Below are 27,895 nucleotides of genomic sequence, written 5' to 3'. Positions count from 1 at the left end.
ACAACACCAGGCAAAGTGGGTGCAAGGCAAGATTTATTAAAAACGCTCTCCGGCGAAGTTTCAGGGCTCAGGAGAAGGGGAGCCGGGAAAGTTGCGCCGGGAGGAGGTGGGCACCCTCGGGCGGGGCTCTCAGATTCCTGCTTGGGCCTTCGCTCTCCTGTCCGAGCTCAGGTCTTGTGGCGGGAACTTTCGCCATCTTAAGTAGCCCTTTCGGCCAGCCCAACAATGACCAAAACTTCCAATAGGCGACTCAAACTTGGTTTGTCCCAAAGGAATTCTCCTTTCTACTTCCTCGCCCCTAAACCTGACCACCGCCCCCCACCCCCCATCATTACCATTGCCCATTCAGTTGTTCAGGCCCAAACCCTGGAGACCAGCTTTTACTAAGCTGTCAGCACATCCTATTGTCTCTATATCCTGACTCTGATGTCTCCGCTCCCCCAAGGAGCGAGGCGGGGGGCCAGACACTCCCATGTCTCACCTTGGGCTCCCAACAGTTCTCTCTGCTTCCATCCCTGCTTGCAGAGAAGCCAGAGTGAATTTTTTAAAAAACGTGAATCAGGTTGTGTCATGCCTTTGTTCAACATCCAATGGTTGTTTACTGGCCTTAGAACTAAACCTACAGCTCTTCTGTGGCCTGGAAAGCTCTTGTACCATCTGTGCCCTGGATACCTTTCCGACCTCATTTCCAACCACCTCCTGTGTTCGCTCGGCTGGGCCAGCTGCCTCCTCGCCTATCCCCAACCCCAGAGAGCATAGCCCCGCCACAGGGCCTGTGCGTTGGCTGTCCCCCCCCCCCCGCCCTTTCTGGAAGACTCTTACCCCAAACATTCTCAGAATTTTTTTCCTTTATGGGGTCACTGCTTACATGTGATTTCCTAGGAAGTGCCTGGCACGTATTGAAGGTATAAATGAATGAGTGAGTGAATGTATTAGCCCCGTGCCTGGCACATAGGAAGGGCTAGCCTGGCCTAAGCTCTCTTGTCTTGGCTACCAAATCCGCTCCCAACGCACCCAGAGGTGGAAATCAGCTCTGCGGAAGGACCAGATGCAGGTACTGAGAATGGCCACCAGAGGGCGCCATACGCACTGGTAACGGCACCCTGCCGCACAGGCTGAGTCTGCGGCAGCCTGGGGACCTTAGAACGCCCCTGCCGGACCGCCCCCCGCCCGCCCCCCCCCCCCCCCCCCCCGCTCAAGCCACCCACCCCCAGCACGGGAGAGATGGGAAGTAGACATTCCGAACCAACACCTGCTCCTGGCATATCTGCTGAGGGCATCTTGAAAAGAGGCAGGTGAGATTTTGAAGGTTAAAAATGTTCTTCCCCACTTGTTTATGTTATTTTATTCATGTTGAATCAGGATTTCCTTTATTGGCAAGTGGTTGACCATGGTTACCTTTAGGGATGAGGTTTATGACAGGAAGGAGGTCCGACGGCACTTTTGGTATTTCCTCCTCTTATTTTTCAAACCCCAATCCCTGGCAGCTCCAGTCACCTGAGGTCATGTTACTGACCGCAATCCCCCCTACTTTCCATCCTGCAAATAATGTCCAGAAGCTGGAGACTTAGTGTGGTTAAGGAACACAAACCCCTCTCGCAACAAATCCACTTAAGCCTCCACCCCTCCTGGAGCAGCATTCCCAGCCTCTCCAGGCTGACTTGGGTCTAACCTCCTAGGAGACCACTGTTCCATGATAGCAAGTGCTGCTCTGAATGATAATTGTGTGACTCTCAAAGAGACAAGAAGGAGAGAGACAGGGAGACAGGAGACAAGAGGGAGAGAGAGGTTAAGCACTCACTTGGTGAGATACCAGGGCCAGGAGGCTCTCCGACTTCTTGGCCACCAGACCAAATTTGATGTCCCTAGCATTCAGATTCACACCCTGTCCTCACACTTACTGTCCATCTCCCAACCCCTTTCATGCCCTCTGGGTGAGCCCGCAGGACAATAGTGTCTTAGAGGTAACTCACCACTTCTTGGGCCCCTCCAGCATACTGGAAACCCACTGCTCACTACCCCCAACCCCAACCTAGGTCCTCAGGTGTGGTTTGGCTCACTGGGATCCGTGGAACGTCTTTCTGATGGTAAGCATCCTCTCTCTCCCAGGCACAACTGCCCATGATCTCTCTTGTCTGTCTGTCCCGCTGCTCCTTCCCAGGGGCTGAACGTTGTGCCAGAGAGACTGGGGTCTTCACTTAGCAGAGGGCCAGAGAGTGGGAGTGGGTAGGCAGGACGGGGCAGGGAGTGAAGGGGTGAACTGTGGGTCTTGCCAAACAAGGTCCTGAGGTGAGGATGTGGGCAGGGGTCGACTGCGGGATCGGGGCCACGCAGCACCTGAAGCAGGCTTAGTCAGGCTCCCAGCTGCTCCCACCCTTCATAGCTCTGCTTTTTGGTCATTCCCACTGAAAACTCCTTTTAAAATATCTTCCCCACCCACCCTCAGGAACCCCATGTGTGGGATCATTCTGCCTGCAAAACAAACTGCTTGTATTATGTAATGATGAGTGTATCTATCCACTGTAAGCAATGGAACATTTATAACAACCAACAAGGCTTCTGGCCAGCATGAGAGGCTGCTGACTTCCTCGCTCCAGTGTGAGAATTCAGCCTGAAGTAAAGCCACTTGACATTCTGTTTTGCCTGGGCAGCCTTGTTACAAGGAAAGGTGTGACTTTTCCTCGGGCTTTTTGAAATTCTAAAATAACCAGAGGGCAGCGGTATTATCTCCTTGGACACCAAGTCTCTAGTGATTCCTGAGTATGGCCCCTGGCTTTGGCGGCTGACATGATTCGTCCTTCAAAGTCCCACTCCTTAGAATGCTGCTCTTTAGTGGATGAGTAAGGGTCTGTTAGCTAATTTTTCACAAGCTTCCATAAAAAAGTGGATGAGTGGGCTAATTTTAACTCTAGCCCTCCCAGGTGGCACAATGCCTTAGTTCAGTGAGAGACTAGGGCCTCAGGAACATAAAAGTAGAACTCCGTTAAAAACAACAACTGGTAAGATTCCCAGCTATGACAGAGTGAAAAGGTTGGCAAATCCTCTCATCCAAAAATAATGTTAAACTGGACAACACTGTCGGAAACAATCTGCTCTGAAAATTGATCAAATAGAAAATAACACATCGAAAATTGTTTATTCAACACACACACACACACACACACACACACACACACACACACACACATTGTTGAACTCCTGGTCAGAGCATGGGAGGCTGTGGAGTTCCTGCTCAGATCTGCCCTCCTTCCCCCAAGGTTGGGAGAGAGAGAACTACCAGAGTGTGGCTAGCTGTGAAAACCAACAGTGTCATTGTCCCATGTTCAGCGGAGTTTTCAGAAGAAGTAGTAAATGTGGAATGAAACCAATGGGAAAGCCCACAGCCCTGTTTGCTTGAAGCTTCATGCTGCCTGGGGTGGGCAGCAGACCAGTAGAGTACTCAGAAATTTAACAGGAAATTCTGGAAATAAGATAGTCACAGAAGGACTAGATAAACACTCCACACGTCTCTGTCTGACTAGGAGGCTGTGCTCACGCACAGACAAGTTCCAGGAGGATCCAATGGAAAATAAAAGCTGACTTAAGAATTCAAAGTCTGAGCTTTGAATTCTCTCCTCAGCCCACACTCAGACTCACAGGTAAGGGCTGGAAGTTTTACTGGCTCAGGTGCTTGAGTACAGTCAATGACCAATCATTGGCTGACCATTAAGCTATGCAGACCAAGGGGAGCCCGTCTAAGGACAGGCTTATAAAAAGGGGGAGGGGAATAAGGGGGGGAAAAAAAGAAAAAAAAGAAAAAAACCAGAACAGACCTATCAGTGAGGTACATTGTAGAGAGACAAATAACCAGAGATTAAATCCAGGCAAATTACTCAAAAGACAAAAGCAAACCAAACTGAAACAGTAAAAATTCTCAGAGGGAAAAAAAAAAAAATCAGAACCCAGAGTTGCTACAAAATATTATCTAAGAATTTCCAGTTTTCAACTAATTACAAGACATTCAAAGACCTAAGAAAATGTGCTCCATATACTCAGGAAAAAAAGCAGTTGAAATGGTCCTCAGTGGGCCCAGATTTTGGACATAGCAGAAAAAAATTTCAAGATAGCTATTATCAATGTTTAAAGAATTAAGCATGTGTAAAGAATTATAGGAAAGGGGCGCCTGTGTGGCTCAGTGGGATAAGCTTCTGCCTTTAGCTCAGGTCATGATCCCAGGGTCCTGGGATCGAGCCCCACATCGGGCTCTCTGCTCAGCAGGGAGCCTGCTTCCTCCTCTCTCTCTGCCTGTCTCTCTGCCTACTTGTGATTTCTGTCTGTCAAATAAACAAATAAATAAATCTTTAACTCCATTAAAAAAAAAGAATTATAGGAAAGTATTATAAATATGGTTCAACAAGTAAGGGATCTAAGTAAATAAAGAGAAATTGTAAAAAAGGACCATGTGTTTCAATAAATAGGCCTAACAGCATATTTGAGATGTCTGAATAGTGGTTAACATAAACGAAGTTCAGTAGAAATCATTCACTATAAGGAACAAAGACAAAAAAAATGGAAGAAAAGTGAACAGAGAACTATGATATATTTGTGACAATAGGAAATATGCCCCCCAAATGTGTAATGAGACTCTCAGAAGGAAAGGAAAGAGAGAAAAGAACAGAAAAAAAAAATGTGTGAATAAAGTGCCTGAAAAACTCAAATTTGAAAAGAAACATTGATCTATAGATTCGACAAGCTCAACAAACCTCAAAAAGGGTAAACACGAAGAGACCCACACCCAGATACAGGATAGTCAAGCTTTTGACAGCGAAAACGAAGAGGAAGTTTTGAAGCAGCAGGAGAATACACTTCTTCACGTTCAGGGGAACAAGCATGTGGTCAAGAACTGACTTCTCCGGAAGCAATGGGGGTATCAAGGCAGTGGAGTGATATATATTCAAAGTACAGAGCAAGGGAGTCAAATAGGAATTCTATATCCACTCCACATCCTTCAAAAATGAAGTCAAATGTACCTAAGAATATTATTTTAAAAGAATAATACAGGGGTGCCTGGGTGGCTCAGTGGGTTAAAGCCTCTGCCTTCATTCAGCTCAGGTCATGATCCCAGGGTCCTGGGATCGAGCCCCACATCGAGCTCTCTGCTCGGCAGGTAGTCTCCCCCGCCCCCCGCCTCTCTGCCTACTTGTGATCTCTCTCTGGTCAAATAAATAAATAAAATCTTTAAAAAAAGAGAATAATACAAAAAAGATAAATTAAAAAAGGAAAGCCTAATGCATCCAACTTTGTGGGATGCCATAAAAGCAGTAATTAGGGGAAATTAATGGCCTTATAGGCCAATATTAGAAAAAATCTCAAATCATTGACCTGAGTTTCCACCTTAAGAAACTAGAAAAAGGGGGAACAAATGAAGCCCCAAATAAGCAAAAGGAACGGGAAAAAAGAGTAGGATGGAAATGAATACAATAGAAAATAGTAAACAGTAGTGAAAGGATACACCCTCTCTCTCATAATTAAGAGGAATTGCGTATTAATTCTATACTGAGACATCATTTTTTTTTCTACATCAGTTTGGCCAGAATTCAAGATTGACTATGCACTTTGTTTTCTGGGCTCTGAAGAAGCTGGGGCTCTTATCAGTAGGTTGTTGATAGCGGTGCTAATTGGTTCGACCCCCCATGGAGGGCAATTTGGCAATAGTTTTTAAAATTACAAATGCATTTACTCCTTCAGCCAGCAATCGCATCCTAGGAGTTTATCCTACAAGTATGCCTGTGTATATCATCAGAATGTCATATAAAGTGAAGAAAAAAAAGCCCCGGGGAAATAGGATATTTAGTACTCTACCATTTGAATATAAAAGTCGGGGGAATAAAAACATATATTTGTATTTGTTCATATCTGCACAAAGAAGTACTGCAAGGATGTAAGATAAATGAAGTGTTATAAAATGAGGTGGTCAGGGCAGAGTGCGAATGAGACTTCTCAATGTATACCTTTATTATTTTGATTTTGATCTATATGGAATGTTACCCTTCAAAACAACAACAAATCCTATTTTTAGAGGTCGCCGTTAGTGTATGTTATAAAACACATACACACACTGCTTTGAGACACCATTGCCATGGTCCACGGGATGAGACACGGCTTCTAAGCCTGTACTCCAGAGTCTCCGTTTCCCAGCTTCATCTCCGCCTCCGCCTTGCCGGGACCTCAGGCTTCAGCCAAAGAAGGTTGGTCCTAAATCCCTAAGATCACCTCGTGCTCTGGGGCCTGAATCTTTTCCTTTGACCTCCCTGCATGGAGTGCCATACCCTTCCTCTTAAGCAATAATGTCTTGTGCCCTCTCCTGCTTCCCTGGGAGGCATTCTTAATACGAAGACTGTAACAAGGATGACGATGATGATGATGGTGATGATGATGATGGCGATGGTTGTAACCACTACTTACTAGGAGCTTTCTGTGTGGGCACTGTGGTAGGTGTTCTTTTGCACCTGTTTTGGTTTTGTTGTTGTTGTTGTTGTTTAGTATTTTATTTATTTAATTGATACAGGGAGAGAGAGAGAGAGACAGCGAGAGCAGGAACACAAGCAAGAGGAGTGGGGGAGGGAGAAGCAGGCTTCCCGGCCATGTGGGGCTGGATCCCAGGGATCATGACCTGAGCTAAAGGCAGACGCTTAACCAACTGAGCCACCCTGGCACCCTTCCTTTGCCCCTCTTTGAATCTTCCTACCAAGGAAGGAGGAATTGTTATGTCACACACAGGAAACTCGAGCCAGAGATGGCTCTGCACAAGGACCACAATCTTAATCTTAATGTTTGGGGTCACATGGGCCTGGGCTAGACTCCAAGCTCAGCTCCTTCCCGACTCTGTGATTTTTGGAAAGAGACATCATCTACAGAAGCTTTAATTTAATCATCAGTAAAATGAGCATAATAAAAAGTTCCTACTTGAAGAAGTTGTTGAGGATTACATGAGACACCGGGAAGAAAACATTCCACACAATGTGCAGAGTAAATGTTCAGTTAATGTCAAGTCACAAAGGGTCTGTAGTTCCAGACTTCAGCTACTACCCCCCATGTAGAAGACTCTCTCCCTTGAAATGCGAAGTCCTAACCACCTGAGCCTTCTCTTGTCACCACCATCACGCCAGCTAATGCCTTGTTATCTCTACCCACTTCCGTGTGTCCTTATCAGTTGGGTTGTAAGGGATCAGGACCAGGACTAGCTCTGCACTTCTCTGTATGGACACTCCATGATCAGACCCAGCATGAAATAGATGTTCATTGAAAATTTGATGATTAATTAAATCTGAAGAAAGATAACAGGAAGGGGAGAAAAGGTAGGAGAAGAAAACTAAAATAAAACTAGAGATATCTTAAGGTTTAAATTAAAGTTTAATTATAGAAAGTGTTGGTGCCAGATTTGGTTGCAGGAGGAAGTAAGAGAGGCAGGAACCCTATGGGGTGGACAGGAAGTGAAACAGCAAGGACAGGAATGGGGAAAAGAGATGTTGAAAGCAGTGCCGTGCCTTTAGGAGACATTTATATTTAGAGGGGCTTCTCCTGTGCAATGCTGAATTTCCCCTTTTCTTGAATTCAATACAATACGGATGATTGAAATGAGAGTCAAAAGCTACTGCTAGTACCCATGTGCCTTACTCCATGAAACCTTATTGTTTCCAGGCGATGGTGGTGGTTGATAGGGCTTTTCACTAATCACAGGCTACTTGTGTGCCCCGATGGGCAGGAGAAGGTAGTATGCAGCGAGAATGTTAGTGGGCATGGGCTGTGCCAGGCCAAGAAGCAATCCCCAACTCTGTCCTCCACCCTGGGCATGTCCTGAATTTAGCAAAATAGGGGAGGAGGAGTGAATTGCTTTCCACTTCTTCCATATTCACCCTCAGAAATCCCACCCATTATTTATTTATTTATTTATTTATTTATTTAAAGATTTTATTATCTATTTGACAGACAGAGATCACAAGTAGGCAGAGAGGCAGGCAGAGAGAGAGGAGAAAGCACAGAGACCCCCAATGTGGGGCTTGACCCCAGGACCCTGGAATCATGACCTGAGCTGAAGGCAGAGGCTTTAACCCACTGAGCCACCCAGGCGCCCCCGGCCTCACCCATCTTTTAAAGTTTGCTGCAAAAGATCCTTCAAGATGTTGGAGCTGACCTGGCCATCCTCCATGTTCCACAGCATATTTTTCCACTCTGTGACCGGGTTTACCCCAAACTGTTTCCTGTGAGAGGAATGAGAGAGAAAAACTTTTCTCTCTTGTCTGTGAACACTTTGAGGGGAGGAATCTATCTTCATCCTTGTACTGCCTCAGGGACCTCATCCCCTGCCCTGCATCCCCTGTATATTTGTATGGGTCGAGGATTCTTTGTAAAGGGCTGGAAAACAGCAGATGAGGTAAGGGACAGGGAGCCCAGATTAGATGTCCCACCATAGTATCCCTGTGGCACCCTGGACATCTTTTCAGCAATCATACAAGATTCTCTTGTTTGTTTTAGACCCATGTCCCCACACCAGATCCTTGAGAGCAGAGATGGACTGGCTTGGGCTCAAAGCAGGCACCAAGTGAGTGCAGAATGACTGTTCAATGATTGTTCAATGGTGGACATCCAATGACTTAGAGCCCAGCAGAGCCATTTCCTCTGGGCGTCATGGTCTTACCCTTCAAACCCAGGAGCGAGTCCCTCGTGACAGGACCTCACTTGCTCTCCTCAAACTCCCATCTCATTTCATCCACTTTCCAGGCCAGATCCATGTTGACCCACAAGAGTGGTTCCCAAACTTGTGCACAAGAACCTCCTGGGGAGTTTTAAAAATTCCTGGTATCCCAGCCACATTTCAGATCAAATAAATAAGAATGTTTGGGATGGGAATACCTGGCTGGCTCAGTGGGTTAAGTCTCTGCCTTCGGCTCAGGTCATGATCTCAGGGTCCTGGGATCAAGCCCCACGTCAGGCTCTCTGCTCAATGGGACGCCTGCTTCCTCCTCTCTCTGCCTGTCTCTATGCCTACTTGTGATCTCTATCAAATAAATAAATAAAATCTTAAAAAAAAAAAAAAGAATGTTTGGGATGGGTAAGAGCCTGGCGTGAGTGATTTTTAAAGATTCCCAGGTGATTGCAAATGCCTCTAAATTTTGGAACCACTTGTTTGGAAGGTATTCCAATAAAGTAGAAAGTTAAATTAAGAAGGACACCCAGACCTCTGGCACAACATAAATGCGGTAACCATCCTAGGACATTTATCAAAGAGCAAAGCATCTGCTGTGACAGCCAGAAATTACAGATCACTGGAGAAGGCTCAGGCACCTCGACTGCTCTCTTTTTCCTGCGTTCTTATTTAGTCCTGTGATTGTTTCTTGCCATGTTTTTGCCTTCACTCGATCGTGAACAACTCAAGAGCAGGACCCATGTCTTTATAAGCACACCAAGCGCCTGACCCGTGTTGGATGAGTGAAACGTGTTTGTGCTATCATCATGTCCTTGAGTTCATTCATTAATTCATTGACTCATTCATTCATTTATGCAGGTACACAGTCACCAAATGGTAATAATGGCAGACAGAAGGTAAAGCATGAGCAGAGAAGTGGATTTAATTAGGAAGGGAGAGAGAGAAAACGATACAGATTCCATGAGGAGTAGGGGAGTAAGAGTCAAAGAAGAAAAGAGAAAAGAGCATTCATTCATGTAGCGCAGCAGCACGCAAGCCAGGCAGGAAGAAGCTTACATTTTTTAATCAAATGGACTCAAAAGTTAGTTACCATCTGAAAGTACTCTGTACTTTTTCTCCTTTTTAGTCTATTAATCACAGTAACATCTATTAATTACTACGGTGCTATTTGCATAATGTCTTTTTCCTCCTCCAGGCTGTTAACTTCAGGAAGGCAGACCTTACACATGGCACTCAACCCCGTGTCCCCAGTGCCTAGCTCAGGATGACATACGGTGCTCAGTAAATATTTACCAAGTGACTCAGCAGATTGGTCATGGCTTCAGTTCTTTCTTCTATTAAGAAAATCATAATATACTCATCTCAGGGTTATTCAAAGGAATAATTAAGATAATAATATATGTAAGTCCCTGGTGCATGGTAGCATTCCATAATTGTTAATTCATAATTATTATTAAGAAATAGAAAATGCCTACTCTGTGCCAGCCACTGTGCTAAATAATGGCCAGAAAGAGACAACTCAAAGAGCAAAGCAATTGCACCTTTTAGAAAGAGTAAGGATTTCAGGGCCCCTATGTCGCCACCTTCATAGCTCAAAGAACCTCAGCAAACTGCAGCATTAACACCCTCCCTGGCCACCACCCCTCCCTGCCCCACCCCGCCAGGCGCAGTGACTCCAGGAACCACGGAGACTGTTCTTCCACTCCACCACCACCAGATGGCAGCACAAAGCCCACTGATTGCTGGGCCCAAGACAGGCCAGGGATGGGTCCACGCCTGCACCTGGTCTCCTTCTGAAACCCCGAAGAAGGAAGGGACTAACCCTTGCCCCTCTGTTCTTGATGTGCTGTTTGGGAGTTACAATCGAGGCTGTGGTATTGGCCTCTTCCTTTCAATTTTCAATCTCCGGATCCCAGCCTATTGCCCTGAGGTCACCTTGTATCTGTAGGATCTTTATTCATAATCCTTCCCAGAACGCATTCCTTTCACCTTCATTCCACTACAGACCCACATAGTGATTTTCATGAAGGCTCAGAAAACCCTTTTTGGCCCTTAAGATGTGTCCCCGCCAAAGTTCACCATCTTATGCCTATCGCTCCTCTGTATGGCTCGTGAGGCCTCTCCCATCCTCTCTGTACTTAGCTCACATCGCTCCTTGTCTGTTAATATGCACCCGTCATACTCCTATTTGCTGCCCCTCTTTTTCTCTCACCTCCTTGAAGACCCAGCCAAAAGCTCACCTCTAGGAAGTCTTCTAATCTGATACCAGATGAAGATCTCCTCTGTGGACTGCCCTATCAGCATTTCCTTTCTTGGTAAGTGCCCTCTTGGTTTCAGGTTTGGTGGTTTGACCTGGTTACATGATATTTTACCAACAATCTCCAGGTGTTTCTTGTCACCCCAGTAGGGGAGGGCAAAAATAAGTCGTTGTCCTCAAAGGAAATCAAGTCCTTTCCACCTCCTCTGGCCTGTGCCCTGCATTCATCAAGCCCTTAATCATCCCAGATGAGCTGATGAGAGAAAGAAGGAGGTCTGTGGATGATGTGTGGGGGATGAGAGCACAGGGTACCCTGGAAAGAAGCTTTGGGGAAACCATCCGGATCCCCTGGGAGCCCAAGGCTCCTTGGTGAACAGGATGGGAAGGACACTACAGAAGCCAAAAGTCCCAGGGAAACTGGATTTTTGTTCTTCTTGGAAATCTAGTGCTTTCTGAGGCTCACTGAGAAAATGCCATGTCCTCGTTCATTGATTCATTTATTCAGAACAACGTGTTGCACACTGACTGGGCTGTAGGTACTAGGAACACACAGATAAGACCCAGTGACTGAAAAAAAAAAAAAAAAAAGACCCAGTGACTGTCCTCAAAACCTTCAAAGCCTAAGGGGGACACAGGCTAGTGAACAGGCAATTATTGTGGAGCAGAAGTGCCATGAGGGAAGGAAGTTCAGGGTGCTGTGGGAGCACAGAAAGGGAGGGGCTGGGTGAGGCCATGGAAGGTTCAGTGACTAGGAGTTGAGCACCAAAGGGCCAGTAGGAGCTAGTTAGCCATGGGAAGAATCAGGAAGAGGAATCAGAACTTGGGAAACCACGAGGGGAGACAATACGGAAGGGCCAGGGATCTATAAGCAATTTATTATGACCAGAGTATCCCATGCAGGAAATCACAGAGAGGCGCACGGAGAGGGTAGCAGGAGCCAGATCTCACTGTGTCTGTCCAGAAGGCTCTGCAAAGGCCATTTGGACTTTTTGTTGGAGGTAGATAGCCTGGAAGGATTTTAAGTGGAGGGGCGACAGGGTTGGATTTTCCTGTTAAGGACATTCAGTTTGGCTGCAGAGAGAGAGAGGGGAATGAGTGGTGCAGGGGTGAGGAGGCCCGTGGGGAAGGTACTGCTTGTCCCCGCAGACACCATGTGGGCATGAACTGACAGGTGCAGAGGTGGGTCAGTGACCTGGGTGGACCTTGCAGAGTCTGAGGGGTCCATGGCAGGCCTGAGTGGGATATGCAGTGGGATTTAGAGGTTGGCTGAGCTCAGGGGCCTGATCCCCAGGGAGATCTGGAGTCTTCACGGATGAGGCCTCCAATATGAATGAGAGGACACTAGGAGCAGTGGTGCCCTAGAGAGGGAAGCAGGGACATTCAGAGACCTAGAAGAAGAGCTGCCAGGGGAATGGAGAAGGCAGGTCCAGAGATTAGGAAGGTAAGTTGGGAGCAGTGATGATGGAGAAGTCCCAATAGGGGCAGACGGTAATGTCAAAAGCAGCTGAGCTAAATCATTTGGAGACAGCAACACAGAGGTGGTGGTTTCAGTGGGACCGTGTGGGGCAGAGGCCTTGGCCGTGGGCCAGGGGGTGAGTGGGCAATGAGGAGGCAGGGAAAAGGACTCAAAGCTACCCTTGCAAGAAATATGAATATAAAAGAAAAAATTTAAAGGACAGTGGGAGAAGGGGATTTCAGAGTCAAGAGGAGTCTTGTTTGTTTGAGGCTTTTTGGTTTGGGATGGAAGAAACGTATGGAGGGAAATGGCTATAGAATGAGCAGTTAGGGGTGCAGGAGAATAAGGAGAGAATTCCCAGGGGGAGGACAAGGTGGGGGAGAGCCATCAGGTGAGGCCGGGGGCACTTGTTGAGAGAGAGAGGGCGGTGGGCTTTCTTGAGAGCCAGGCTGGTGGGAGTCGGGGTCTGGAGCCTGGAGCAGAAAACTGTTCACTGAGGCAGACTGAGCTCTGTCCAGAGCACAGTGGGAGGGAAGTCCTCTACCCTCATGGCTCTGCCATCTTTTATTCTGGAGAAAGGAGTCGGGAAGACACCGTGGCCTCCATTCAGTTCCAGCGTGTGATTTGCTGGGGGGGAAGGCGAGAGCAGTACAGTGAGGGTTCTTAGAGTTGATAGTTCAGCAAGAAAGTACTTAAAGCAATAATCAAGGGCTCTGGGCCACCTCTAGGTGGGAGTGACGACAGGAGGAGGTGGGTAGGATGGGGGGAAAGAGAGTGATCAAAGGTGGGAGGTGTGGATAAGGTGTCCAAGCCAAGCAGAGGGAGTCAGGAGAGCTTGAGGCCTGGGTGAGATGGGGTGTGAGAGTTTAAAATTCCCAAGAAGTAGCAGGTCTCATCAAAGTCCTGGATGTGACCCTGGGTGGGAACCCAAGTGGAATCAGGATGTGAGATCTTGGACTGGAAGAGGGAGAGGAGCTGGATGGACAGAGCATAGGAGCCTGATGTCACGGTGATGCTGGACTTAAGGGGCAGCCTTCAGGCCAGGGGCCAAGGCTTTCCATGCCTGGAGAAGGGCCGGGTTGTTGACAGACACCAATGAGGAGGGGAAGCTGGTGCTGCAACCAGGTCCTAGGATCTTCATAGAGCAGGGATTTTATAGAAGGCCAGGGGTAGTGGCTTTGAGAAGAGGGGCATGGGGGACAATGAACCATTGCTATCTGAAAGGGCTGCAGACTACGTGGCTGCAGGAGAGAGTGAGGTTTCCTTCAGGTGAGGAGTGCAGGCAGTGCTGGATCTAGCTGCAGCCTCAGGCCAGCTGAGATGCAGTGACTTGCCTGAGGACAGGCAGCTAGAAAGTGGCTGAGACAAAATTAAAATGAACCTAATGTGTGTATTCACTTACTTTCCCCATCTTCACGAGCGGTCCATTTGTACAGCTGTTTTGATTCACTGAAAGCGTGGTCTGGTTGAATTTGTAGCATGGATCTACCATGTGACCTTGGGAAATGCATGACATGTTCTGTGGACCTCTGTACAATGAGGGCTTAAACCACGGGTTCTCAGCTATGTTATGTGGAGCCCCAGGGACTCAGTGGAGGAGGCTGAGGGGCCCCCAGGGACAGGATTGTAGGGAGTCTGAGTGGGGATGGGCTCTACCGTGGTGTCCACCCATGCAGTTAAGTTACCCTTGGATCTGCCTGAATACTGTGGTTCTGCATGAGATTTTGTTCAGAGTGAGGATTCAGCTGTCCAAAATCATGTTAAAATCCAGGGTCTCACTTGGGCCTTACCCTGCAGGAACCTTTCACAATCCGGTGCTGTAGGGCGTGTCCTTGGCCATGTGCCCTTATCTTGGGGCCATTGTCAGTTTGAGTGGTGGGCAACTGAGCAGCTCCTGGACCTCTGCACGGAGCTCACTGAAAAGCCAGTGCTCTTCTTCGGTGGTCGTAATGCCCTTCCAGAAATCTGGTTTTCCTAAAGTATTTGTGTTGGCCTGAGGGCTCGAGAGCTTCACAGTAAGCTCGATGATGAATTACATCCTGAGTCGAGCAAGTGGGACAGACAGGTCCCATAGCCAAGGGACAAAGCCTGGACCTGTTCTTCGTCACCTAGCACCAGCTGGAATCCCTTGTCGCCAAGCTGACAGCTGTGAGGGATCACTTGGCCACCAGGAAACCTTCCCAGCTGGGACCTTTGGGAGAGTCTGTGCCAGAGAAACGACATCTGTGAGTCATCGCTCGGGGGAGGGGGGGGAGCCCAGCTGCTCTATTCAGTTCCGGCCCCAGTGGCCACGGGGAAGGGCCAGCAGGCCCAGCAAGAGTAGAAGATGGGCCCCTTTGCTTTCCTCAGTTTTCTCAGCAGATTGCCGGATTTGCATTCCCCCCCCAATCTCAGAAGGGAAGTTGGGAGGTGGGACTAGAAGCAAAGAGGCCCCCCACCCTGTGGCCGGTGGGAAAGCCCACAGCTATTGAGGGAGGAGGGTTTGGGCGGAGCCATTGGAATTATTCCTCAGACCCATGGGCTTCTCACCATGGACTCACCCGCTTTGTTTCTGACTGCCTGTGGTATGTTCCGGACAGTGAGTGTCAGGAAATCGGGGTGCATCTTAAGGTGGGCATGCTGAGTCATGGAAAAGTCCCCCCAGATATCAGGAGAGAGGAACTGGGAAGGAGGAGGGGGTTTGCATCACAACACAGAGGGATGGATCCTTGGTGCCGTGCACAGTTTTCAGCCTGGTGTGGGCCCGACAGCCAGAGGAGTTAGCTTGGCAACCCTGGAGCAGACCCTGCAAGGACTGGAGTCTTGTTTAAGACTCGGTGGGAAGCGCTGCTGACAAGGGCTGTCACTCCCCACCACAGTGACAATCACCTATCACTTGGGAGACTGAGAAGCCCTTCACAGACGTGAGGATCGGAGTCTCTTCACTTGAGGCAAATCCTTAGCTCCCGACAAGCCGAGGGGCCTTGGGTTCCATTCTTGGATGAGTCTTCGTGGGGTAGGGAGCCTGCCTTGCTCTACAGGGCACACACAGACCTCAAACAGAGGGCTCGGATCCAAGCAGTGGATCTGGGGAGTTGTGTGAGCGAGTGGGAATGGGCCTGGGGCATGCCTGGAGGAGCAGCCAGTGTGCAAAGATCCTGCAAACTGACCGGGAGGGGAATGCTTGAAGCTTTGGGGGACATTTAGTCTAGAGAAGAGGACAGAAGAGTGTTTTGGAACTCCTGTTGCTTCAGATGGCAGAACTGAGGCCAGCAGATGGTAATAACAGGAAGAAATGCTGTGAATCACCAGGAATAGACCAATTTAATCACTTTAACACAGTAAAGCCCAGGGGTTAAGACCCTGGGCTCAATGGGCATGGTCATGAACCTGCTCACAAATGTGGTTACGGGATCCATCCAGTGTTGACCTGCACCATGATTTTTTTAAAAGTTGCATTGGTAACTGATACAAAGTGGGAACTTATGCGTATAAGTCTACATTTGTAACCTTTCTTGAAAAAGCTGAAGGGCTAATCCCCCAGGTGCGTATTCTGTCCTGGAACAGTAAACCTGAATAAGGCAGTTGCACCCCAGTTCATCACAAGTGCCACCTGCTCCCACCTTCCTTATACCTGTACAGCTTCACTGATTCACAGGGGCCCAGCCCCTTCGAGGGACTTAACCCTGCTCTAGTTAAGAACTCAGGGTTTGAATCCTGCCTTTGCCACTTTCAAGCATTCGTGATCTTAAACAAGTGAGCTGACCTCTCCAAGCCACCATATCCTTTTCTGAATATGGAAATCATAGCAATACTGACCTGGCAGAGTTAGAGACATGGACAGTGGCTAACACAGTGGGACCCTTGGTGAGAGCTCGCCAACACTTAGCTGCCTGGGACCTCTCCAGCTGTGGAGGGGACAGTCTCATAAAGCCTTGGGGCTCCATCCCCAACACCAGGCCTGCAGAAACCAGGGACTGTGGGAGGGGAAAGCCACCAAAGATCTCTGGAATAAATAGGTCATACGTCAGTTCTCTCCTTCGGCCTTCCCCAAAGACTGAGTCAGAGGTATTGGTTTAGGGCTGCCTTTGATGCTCATTAAAATCAGATTTTGTCTGAAAGGAACTTTGAGGAGCAGGAAAGAATGTGTTACCTTGGGACGCCTGGGTGACTCAGTCGGTTAAGTGTCTGCCTTCGGCTCAGGTCATGGTCCCAGGGTCCTGGGATCGGGCTCCTTGCTCGGCGGGGAGCCTGCTTCTCCCTCTGCCTGCCACTCTTCCTGCTCTTTCTCTCTCTCTCTAACAAATAAATAAATAAATTCTTAAACAAAAAAATAGAATGTGCTACCTTGAGAAACTTGCACCTGCTTGGGCGGCTGCGGAATGCTCCGAGTGAGGCGGGGTTCCGGCCCTGGCTGCCACTTCCTTTTCTGCTGCAGAATTACTTTGTATTCACTGGCAGCATTTCCTCCCTCAGTAGCTGGCACAGGCTCATCAGTCAGCTCTGCAGACTGAGCGGTCCCAGGACAGCCAAACCCATCCATATCCCTTAGCTCTGTCACGGAGCCTTCGGGACATCAGGACCTGCCTGGGACCTGGGTCTCCCCCTGGGTGGGGCCTAAACACTACAGTTCAGGAGCACAGAAGTACAAGGGAAACATCCCACGTGTACCCCATATGTCTGGGCAGAAGCTTGGGAGAGATGGGGAGGGACCTCCAGGTCTGGAAGACACAGGAAGTCAGCCTGTTGGATTAGAGGACAGCGGCTGTAGACATAGGTGCCAAGGATGGCAGGTGAAGTGGGCTGAGTTGAAGGAGTAGGGCATTCAGTCTCTGAATCTCTTTCCTCCGTTGCTTCTCCGCTCCTCCATTCTTCTTCCCCTCTCCTCTTCGGCACTCACGGTGGCACTCACGGTGGCCCCCAAACCTACAAATTGTTACAGTCAGAGAGCAGCCATCAGGAACCTGCCAACTTTCCTCAGCCCTAGGGGGCACTTCCTGTGCTTGGATCTCCCTTCTGGCTGGCCTGAAGGGCAGGAAGCAGCAGGAGGCTAATGCTGGTCCAGAGCCTGGCCACCTGCAGAATCTTTAGGCCAAGCCCTGATCTGCAGCCTGACTTACCCGGATGTCAGGATCCAGACATATGGGGTACACGTGGGATGTTTCCCTTGTACTTCTGTGCTCCTGAACTGTAGTGTTTAGGCCCCACCCAGGGGGAGACCCAGGTCCCAGGCAGGTCCTGATGTCCCGAAGGCTCCGTGACAGAGCTAAGGGATATGGATGGGTTTGGCTGTCCTGGGACCGCTCAGTCTGCAGAGCTGACTGATGAGCCTGTGCCAGCTACTGAGGGAGGAAATGCTGCCAGTGAATACAAAGTAATTCTGCAGCAGAAAAGGAAGTGGCAGACTCAACCAGAGTCCAAGGCTCTGGTTCCTGTGCTTGAGCTAGTTGGTCTGGTTGGAGAAACATTTCAGACTCTGCCCTCTGAGCACACAGGGAAGCTGTCCATCATTCCACCTTGGGCTTTGCACTGGGCCTCCATAGCTGCTGAGCTATCATTCTAAGCCACATCTGATGGCCTCTGGCTCGACTCTGGAAAGCTGAAAATTTGTTCAGACAGTAGAGTCTAAATTAAGTAGATCTGAGAGGGTTTCACATACTTCATAGCATGACCTCATTGGGGTATTTGTTTGCTGTTCTCCTGGTTCTCCCAAAGTAATAATTGTGTAAACTCCTGTTTGGACATTCAGAGCTGGTTTGCTTGCATTCTGCTGAACGGCACCTGCTCTGTTGAGAGGGTGTGTGTCAGGAGGCTGGGAGAAATGAGGGCAGACAACAGAAGCTTTAACAGAAATGCATGGCATGAGCATTTGATATCTAAAAATACAATTCGGTCCTAAAATTGTGGGTCACCTACTATATGACAAACCCTGGATTAGACGCCAGTGGCAGAATAAAGTCACAGATGGGACTGTCTTCTCTTAGGAAGTTTGTGCTGGACATAGAATAGCAAATACACAGGCATCAGCTGAAAGCAGAGTGTGAGGACAGACATAGCCCTCCTTCCGGTGCACACACACTCACAATCAGCTACACATCTGTACATACTAGGCTACATATGGGAAGACCTCCCCAGGCTGTGGATTTTGAGATTTTGACCATCAAAACCTACAAGCAAAATCTACCCTTTTTGAATCTGCATTTCATTATAGGGTTGTGGTCTGAGATGGGCTCTGGAGACAGAGGGTCTGGGTGAGAATCTGGATCCCTCCACGCTAGCTGTTTGAATTTCGACACACCACACAACCTCTCTGTGTTTCAGAGAGATTCCAGCGTCTACTTCACAGGGCTGCTCAGAGGTTTAAAGGAGGGAAAACAGGCGCCTGCTTAGAAAAGTACGAGACACATGAGCAGTGCTCAGGCCATGGTAGGGAAAATGAGGTTCATTTCTGGGATGGGGACAACTCAGAGAATATTGGCCTCGTTGTAGGAGAGGAGAGGGTTCTGGCAACTTGGTGCTTTCCACATAGTCAGTGAGTCTCAACTCAGTTCCACTCATCCAACCTATATGGGAGCCTCCCATGCATACGTTATGTAGGGTTGTGTGAAAACAGAGATAGTTGAGGCGTGGAATCCACAGTCTACTTTAGGAGGTGAAACAAACAGACAGGTAAAAACAAAGAGTAGGCCATGAGAAATGCCACAGAAACTTAGGAAGACTCCTTAAGTGGTGGGGTAGGAGGTCAGGAAAGACTTGTGTGTATTGGAGAAAACTGCTGCAGGTGTTAAGAACAGCAGAGATCAGAGGAGGCAGGAAAATTTGACATGTATTTGAGAACAGGGCAGAATCGAATTTGGTTCTGGAATAAGAAGGGTTGGTTTGGGCTACCCATGGAGAGAGGAAATGCAAAACCAACGTTGAGACTTGGCACTTTGTCAACAGGCAACAGAGGGCCATCCGATGGGGCAGTAATAAGAGATATTGGAGGTCGAGTCTTTCTATATTTTAAAACTAATAGCCTATAGTGGGTCACAAAGATGAAAGAATCAAAGATTACAACACAATTTTCTACCCAGGTGACTGAGGGCATGGTGATATATGCTAGAAATGGGGAAGTCAGAAGAAGGCGCTGGTTCAGTAAAAGGCAGAAATGGCTCTGCTTAGACAGTTTGGGTTGGAAGTGCTGGTGAGTCATCGCAGTGGCAGTGACCTCCAGACCCCTGGAAACGGAGGCACTGAAGAGAGAGCCTAAGGACAGGGAGACGGATTTGGGAGCTAGCTCCAAAGAGAGTCACATCATGGGAATGAATTATAGGAAGGGACTATAGGACAAGGAAAGAGGACTAAGGCTGGACCTTGGTGACAGAACACTGATGGGACAGGTGGATGAAGAGAAGCCACAAGGAAGACTGCAGAGGAATAATACTAATGAGGAGGAGCAAAGCAGTTCAGTGTCATGGAAACAAACAAACAAACAAACAAAAATGGAGAAGTCAAGGGGGTAAGACCGGAGAAAAGGCTCATTGGAGGCTGCTGCTGACCTCCGAAAGCCGTCTGCATACAGTTCTGGGATGGGGCCATATCGACAGGGTCCGAATAATTGTTGGTTATTGAAAAAGAACAGACTCTGTGAGGACCGAACGTTTAAGAGTAAGGGAAAGTGAGGAGTGAGAGTAAGGTAGTGCAAGGAAGAGGCGGTTCAGAGCGTTGTGGGAAACCCGAGGGGCTTTGTAGACTCAAGGAAAAATGCACTGCTGCGCTCACCCTGTCCCGCCTACCTTCCTAATTCAGGAAATTAAGATCAGGAAAGAGAAAAAGAGAAGATGGCTGGATGGTTGCTGGACACCAGACTATGAAGAAGTTGATGTGAGTGGCAGAAATGCAGAGTAGGAGACAGTGTTTACAAACTCAATCATTGTGAAAACAGAGATGACTTACAAAATAGAGTTGCCCAATTATGAACTGAATATTGAATCAGTTAGAATACTTTAATATAAATATTTATTCTTAAGGAACACGACTTAGATGATATCAAATATATTTAGAATGCTGGAGAGGCAAAGGGGAAGGCTTTCATGTTTCTCCAACGCTGTCCTTGACCAGTGTTGTGATTTTGGGCTACCTATGGAGAGAGGAAATGCAAAGCCAAGGTTGAAACAGATTGTCATCCGTATAATAGGGAAGGTAGCATTCCCCAAGGTCGTTGCATTGTTGTAAGGATTGGATGAGATATTCAGGAATCCGAATGTGTGAGAGCTATTACCCCCATGCTTTCCATATTGTGAGCAGGTAAGTGCTCCATCAATACCAGTTATCATTACTATAAGCTTTTTTGGCAGTCTTGTAGGGAATAGGTGGGCAGTCAGGATCCTGGGGTTTAGCTGGGCAGATGCTAACACTTGCCCTGGGTAGATAAATGCAGCGGATGTAGAGGGGAAAGATTGCGTGTGACTTCACAAAAGGAAGAGAAGGGGGAGATTGGGGAAATAACAGATGTACACGTGTGTGTGTGTGTGTGTGTTTAGGGAGAGAAGACAAAACTAGGGGCAGGCAGCATTTTATGACTGGTAGAAATGAATTCCACTGCACCACTGCGTGGCTGACTTTACTACAGGAAACCCCACCGAGTGGGGCTTCCCAGTTTGCACTTGTGAATATTGGTGCCCCTTTTCAACTCCCCAGCCAAGCCTGCAAATTTATGGTCCAGAGCCACAGAGTTCTCTCATTTTGACTTTTTAGCAAGCTGTTCTTATCAATGATTATCTATTCTCCTTCTCCCCAGTCCCTACCTTAAGAAATGAAAGGACTACTGAGAGTATCAGACCCAAAGATTTGGGTTTCCTCTCTGATGATGACCTACTATGCACTATTTTGAATGTCTATGGACTTAACAACACTTAAGTCTCCAAGTATTTGGTAACGGGAGGGTGCTCTTCTAAGATACGGTGCTCAAGTATGCATTGATGTCATCTAGAACCTTCGCTCTCGTGCATCATTTTTTCCAGTCCGAGGACCCCTTACTCTGCCTGGGGAGACAGCTTTACCATCCAGCAACCTTCCTCCCTTCAGTCACAATACTGGAGTTCCTGAGACCTGCCCCATGCATGCACGGGCTGACCAGTGAGAAGGCAGTAGAATGAATACTGTACCCCAGCAGGATGTGGCATGGCTCGCTGCTCTGTAAGGCAATCTGTGGGTACCCAGCTTTTAATCCCAGACTACTCTCCCCTTAACCAGCTTCCTCTTGCAGAGTGCCTGAAGGGGGCGGGGAATGCAATCTCACTTACAAATTAAGTCAAACATCTGCAGTGGCCTCCACTACAATATATTTCAAGCGTTTTGAAGTCTTAAAAATGACATTTGGATAATCTTTTGTTTACCTCCAGCATTGCTCCTCTCCAGGAGCTGTTCGTATGAATCTACATGGACATCTCTCTCTCTCCGCTGACCCATTCCAGCCCCAACCCCACCATCCTCCAAGGCGGAAGTGTTAATTAGTGGGGATAGTGCCTGGTTCAAGCTGTCACAATGTGCGGTGAAGACAGAAGATGATGTAAGCCATCAGCATTAATTCCATTCTCCTGGAGAGATGGGAAATTCTTGCATGCAAGAGAGTGTAACCACTTTATTTCAGCCTGTGCTGCACACCGAATTCCATGAGCTACTGTAGGCTTGAGGAATCCCAGATTCCTGGGGTTGCTCTCCCATGCATCAAACGAATGTGGGAGTACTCGGTAACTTGCGCAGTGCTGAGTCAAAGTTATTCTTTTATTCTAGTTTCCTGCAATAATATATTTTGGATGCATTATAAGTAGATTTATCTAATGTCTAATGAATGAGTGGAGTCCTGGGCGGTCCTGATCTGCCTGGAGTCCATCAGTGATCTAGGAGTAAGTGGTGGGGATGAGGCATGGTGGTTCCAGAGCTAGTGTCTAAAAGTATGCACAGAATTCATGGCGGATAGTTCTCTGAAGGATGGAAGGAGAATTCCGGCTTCTTTGGGAGATCTATTCGCTTATCAATAAATCATCTATCTAGGGCCGTGTTGCTTGCTGACCTGTGTGGCTGAGCCGTGTGGTAAAGCTGATAACACACATTTACCTCTGCTAGCCTCCTTGTACATCAAGGAAGGGCATCCCCTTGCGAGACTCACCCTCTGCTTCCCAGCTCACCTCTCAGTCTGAAACTCGTCTCTGTCTCTGTCTCTCCCGATCTGTCTCATTCCATTAGTGATCACGTGCCCCCCAGACTTCCTCTAGTTCCTTTTCTCTATTTACTATTCCTTAGTCTTCCCTGCTCGTTGAAAACTGAGGGAGGGTTGAGTTGCCGTGGCAACCCCTTACCCCCACCTCTTTTCTGTTTCTCAACAACTTTGCCACATTTTAATAAAATCACTATTTATAGTGAGCAAATCTTCATTCCCCTCCACCGCTGCTCTGCAAGTGAGGTCTCCTGTCTGACCAGAATACTAATGACTAAAACGTGGCTTTCCAGTGAGGCAGCGAAGGGGCCCTCCAGGGCAAGCATTCTGGACCAGGGTTTGACCTGTATACAGGAAGAACCATAAGTGGGACAGGGCTGAACACCCAGGCTTGTGAAATATGCCATGCTAGATTCACATAAAATATACACATTGTTACACTGACAGAGGGAACTGAAGTCTTGGGGTCTGATTGCACCAAGCTGACGCAGAGCCAGCCTGTTTAGGAATGCTTGGGATTTGTAGAATGAAAGGTGGTTCAAAGCTAGCATGGAAACATGAGGGAGGGGAACACAGAGACTTTATCATTTACCAGCTCTAAAACCTCAGTGTTCTCAACTGCAAACTATCTACCTTGTAGGACAGCTAGGAGGGGCAGAGATATTGTACTCTAGGCATTTGGTGATTATAGGGCTGTGTGGTTAAGCATCAGGGCTCTGGAGTGGCTTCAGATTTCAGCTCTGAAACCTCTTGCTTTATGACATGAGGCAAGTTACTACCCTGTCCATCAATCAACTTCCTTATCTCTCATATAGGGACACTAATCATAGAATCTGTCTTTTAGGGTTGTTTTGAGAATGCACTAAGTTAATATGGTAAAGACTTGGAATACTGCCTGTTAAAGTGTCTACTGTTGATTATTACCATTTGATACACAAGAACTCCTGTTTTACCAGTTTATCAACACTCATAAAACACAGGACTTTACCAAGGATAAACCCTTTACCTCTCTGTTGAGGGATAGGTTTGGCAGAGGGCCATTTCGTTATGAAATGAAACATGTAGACTGCATTATGAAATAGAATCTGATCGTAAGTGGGAAAATATGGTAGCTTTTCTACTTCTAGTATTCACAAATGAAAATATCATTCTTCACCCTGGTGTTTCTGGACTTGATAAAAACAAATTTATATAGAAGCAAGGTGGATTATTTTAGCTTAAATCTGATTTGAATTTAAGATATTGTTCAGCCACTCTGATGGCTCACAGGTGGACAGTCTTTGAGTGAGGTGGTGTAGAAGCACCCTGAGAACAGTGCTGCTTAAACTCTCAGGTGCCTATGATTTTATTAAAATTCTAATTCTAATTCAGTAGGCTTGGGGTGGAGTCTGAGAGTCTGCATTTCCAACAAGCTCTTCGGTGATGCTGATGCCACTGGTCCTCAGGGACCATTTAGTACCAAGATGATGAGGTTTTTGAGTCCAGCTCTTCCCAAAGATGACTTTAAAAAAATTTTTTCCCCAAAGATTATTTTAAACAGAGGTGTAGGTTTAAAGGAAGGGATTCCTCCCATTTCTTATCTAACATACAAAGCTGAAATCATCCCATATTACTAGGGCTGGGTCCTCATGAATGGATGAGATTAAGAATGACCAGTAGAAGCTAGTAGTCTCTTTTTAAACTGAGATCTTTTTGACAAAAGAAGTCAAGTAAAGCTGTATGCAATTATCTGGTTTTTTGGCCAGAAAGCTCAGAGGTGCCCCGGACTGCGTTAAGTGATTTCCTCTTGCTTTACAAGTGTGATGACTCCCTTTGTTTTGTTCTTGAAGTCTTTTCAGATAAAAATAAAATAAAGCCAATAAAGCCCATCATTTTTAGGGTGACATTTTAGGAGGGAGGGGGCATTGCTTGATTTTTTAGATTTTATTTTATTTTTATTTTTTTCTATTTCTTTTCAGTGTTCCAGAATTCATTGCTTAAGCACCACACCCACTGCTCCATGCAATACGTGCCCTCCATAATACCCAACAGCTTGATTCAGAATATTTTGAAGAGATGATTGTTGGACTGAAACCCAAGTGAAACTGAGCCAAATAAAAACATAATTATTAAAACATTAACTTGAAATTTCGACTCCTGCTTAAAAGCACGGCTTTCCTGCTATAAATCTCTAGCAATCTGTTATTTCAGTTTAAGCTTTGTTTAAAAAAAAAAACCAACAACCTCAAAACAAAACTCTTGACATGCTTGTAACAAGTAACAATAATGGTGATATGTAACAGCTGCAAGCTGGCTTCTGAATTACCAGTGGAGGAATTAAAGGTCCATGGTATAAGATGAGAGGTTTAGCTACTTTATAAGATGAATCAGCCAGTGACTCACAATTACCAGTTGTGTGATTTAAAAATCCCAGTAGCTGTGAGCTTCACTTTGGAGATGGGCAATCTTTGAAGAAATACGTGACATTAGGGAAAGAAATGTGAAGTGTATTTTAAATTCAAGATTGACCATAATTCAAAAGATCATGGTAGGACTACATATGCTCCTTTCATTAAAAAGGACATCTCAACCGGATGTAGGCTTTTAGCCATGTGATCTACCCCTACTAGGTTATTAAACAAGGTCTGCCTCATTTCTCCAAAAAGCCCACAGATTGGGGCACCTGGTGATGCAGTTGGTTGAGTGCCAGACTCTTGGTTTTGGCTCAGATCATGTGTTGAGATTGAATCCTGCATCAGGCTCTGCACTCAGCAGGGAGTCTGCTTGAGTTTCTCTCTCCCTCTTCCTCTGCCTCTCTCCACTTAACTATCCCTCTCTAAGACAAATAAATAAATCTTAAAAAAAAAAAATCCCACAGATCAAGAGATGTTGATGCCAACCAAGGACAAATTGTTCCTTTAATGTCAGATGTAACCCTTGCAAGTGCCAACCTGGTCAGGAGATGGTGCAAATATGGCAGAAATGGACAATAATATATATTTCAAAATACAAAGGGTTTTATTTTTTCAGCATTAGATGTTAAAAGTCTTTTCAAATGGAAACCACACAAATAGGGATTCCAGATTAAAGTCTCCTCAGTTCGCATATAACCACCAGGAAAGATGAAATGAGATTTATCTGAGAATTGCTATTATGACCCATCTTTAAAACAGAAGAGCTTTGTTCCTTCTGAGCTAGAGGGAACCTGTTACTGTAGCAGCCGTATAATTTGTCAGTGAATAAATCACCAACACCAAGTAACATTAATTATATCTTACTCTTTGGTTCCCTAAATTCCTCTTTAATAGGCCTGAAGGAGTTGCAATGAATAATATGGATTGGGACCCATTTGCAACCTTTAGAGTTAGTTTTTCCTTTCCAGTAAATCTATAGCCTTTCTCTTTTATCGCAAGCAGGAAAACCCATATTTAAAGTTTTGTTAAGAAGTTTGTTTGGGATTATCAGTAACTCAACTCTTGCTTTAAGTGAATGGTGCTTAGTGATTGTAATGATCTGAAGTTTGGTGCCTTCTGTAGGCTTGTTTCCAGCAGATTCCACATGAATAAGAGAATGTGTATAATTTTTGAACTGGGAATCATTCTGACTGAGGGTTTATAGAGATATCAACAGGCAAATTCTGTACAGTTTAAACACAAGAGCTCTTGTCCAAGTGGACTACTTCAAAGGCTCGGAGATTGAAGTAGCCCTCTCATGAAATCTAGAAACTACTGGAAATGTTTAAGTGTTAAGGTTAAAATTACCCTAGAGATAAAATCTGATTTCCTGTTTCTTAGTCTAAAAGCTTACAATAAGGACCTTGAAGGTTCCTGGAATAATAAACAGATCTTCTAAAACAGCAACGAGATGAGGTAAGTGTGGCTGACTTGAAAGTACAGATTAAGTTCCTCAACACGACTCATGTGTTTCAAAATTAAGAGGGAAAATTTCCAAGAGAGAGACGTATTTGGAGTTATATTGACTCCAAAATACTTTTAAGTACTGCAAAAGTTTGACATGTTTTTTAAGGTTTTTTTTCACTGCTAAGACAACGATCTCGTTTCCTCGGAGTGCATTTGTCTTACAAATCTAGAGTTGAGAGGCTCTCAACAGTGGTCTATCGATATGTAGCAGCTTTTGCAATATGCACAGGACAAGTAGCCTGGCCAGGGCTGCAAGGAGCTGAACACACTTCCCCCTCTTCATTTGCTTCACTCAGTTCTTTCTACTTATTTATCACCCCTGAACTTCTGTTTTCCAGAAAGCCCGGGAGCTGAGCTAATGGTCCTTTTCTTCTTTCTCCTAGTACCCAGAACCTACCTGGTATAGAACTTGTCACCATGCCTTAATCGTAGGCTTTCTCATTTCCCACTAATACTGTGAGGTCTTTGAGGACAAAAATTCCATCTTCTTAACAAATGTTTATTAAGCAGTCACTGGATATACGGCGATGACGGGGACACAGAGTTGTCTTTCCAGTTGCTTGCAGTTTTGAGAAGGAGACAGAAGAGAGGACAGTGATAGTTTGTGTTAGGTTCTTTGACAGGGGTCAGCTGAAGGTACATCAGAAAGACACTTGCCCCAGGTCTTCCAGAGGAGATATCACTTAAAGTCAGTCTTGAAAGGTAAGTAGCGTTTGCCCTGCTGAGGAAAACAGTATGGATGGGTGGCATGGGGCAGAAAAGCATGTGGGCAGAGGGAGCAGCAGATATGAAGGTATATAGAAGAAAGAGCATATCGCACACAAGGAATTCACAGTAACTCGGGGTGACTGAAGCAGAGAGCACCTGTTACACAGTGAGAAAGGTCAACAGCAGTTAGATGATGAAGGGTCTTGGATGTCATGCTAAAAAGATTGGGCTTTCTCCTGAAAGGCTAAAGGACAAGTCACTGTGTTTTAGCCAAGAGAGCTATCAGCATATTTTTGGTTTCCAGTGACCACTTGGGCTATAGTATGAAAAATTTACAGGGCTATGGGAACAAAATAGGCAAGAAATTACAAGACACAGAAGCAACTCAGAGATGGAGGGGGTGGAGAAAGTTGTGGCAAGAATTTATTGGCTGTAAAGAGTGAGTGAGAAGGAGAAGTCTGAGATTAGATGATCTCAGAGTTCTAAATAATAGCATTAAGGAGAAGTGGTTCCATTCCCCAGATTATGAAATATAGTTAGGGTACAATGCGGTGCTGAGTGTGGGAAGTGAGTCACTCTGGGTTGGGCATGTTGACAGTGAGGTACCTTGGATAGCCTGGAGACCATCCAATAAGATATTTCTAACAAAGAGATTGGTGTACAAAAGATAGATTGTGTGGGTCAGAAAACCCCATAAGGCTGGCAAACA

At 46.5% G+C, this 27,895-nt stretch overlaps 1 long non-coding RNA gene across 1 annotated transcript; it reads left to right on the top strand.

The window, feature by feature from the left end:
• The first annotated feature begins 884 nt into the window (after positions 1–884).
• On the top strand, positions 885–24,662 carry LOC309842989. Its single transcript, XR_014299898.1, has 3 exons — positions 885–1,295; positions 21,765–21,931; positions 24,538–24,662. It is a non-coding gene; the product is annotated as an uncharacterized lncRNA (long non-coding RNA).
• The last annotated feature ends 3,233 nt before the right edge of the window (positions 24,663–27,895 follow it).

The sequence above is a fragment of the Mustela nivalis genome (genome assembly GCF_964662115.1).
Source record: "Mustela nivalis genome assembly, chromosome: 10".
Classification (NCBI taxonomy): domain Eukaryota; kingdom Metazoa; phylum Chordata; class Mammalia; order Carnivora; family Mustelidae; genus Mustela; species Mustela nivalis.
This window is presented reverse-complemented; position numbering and strand designations above follow the sequence as displayed.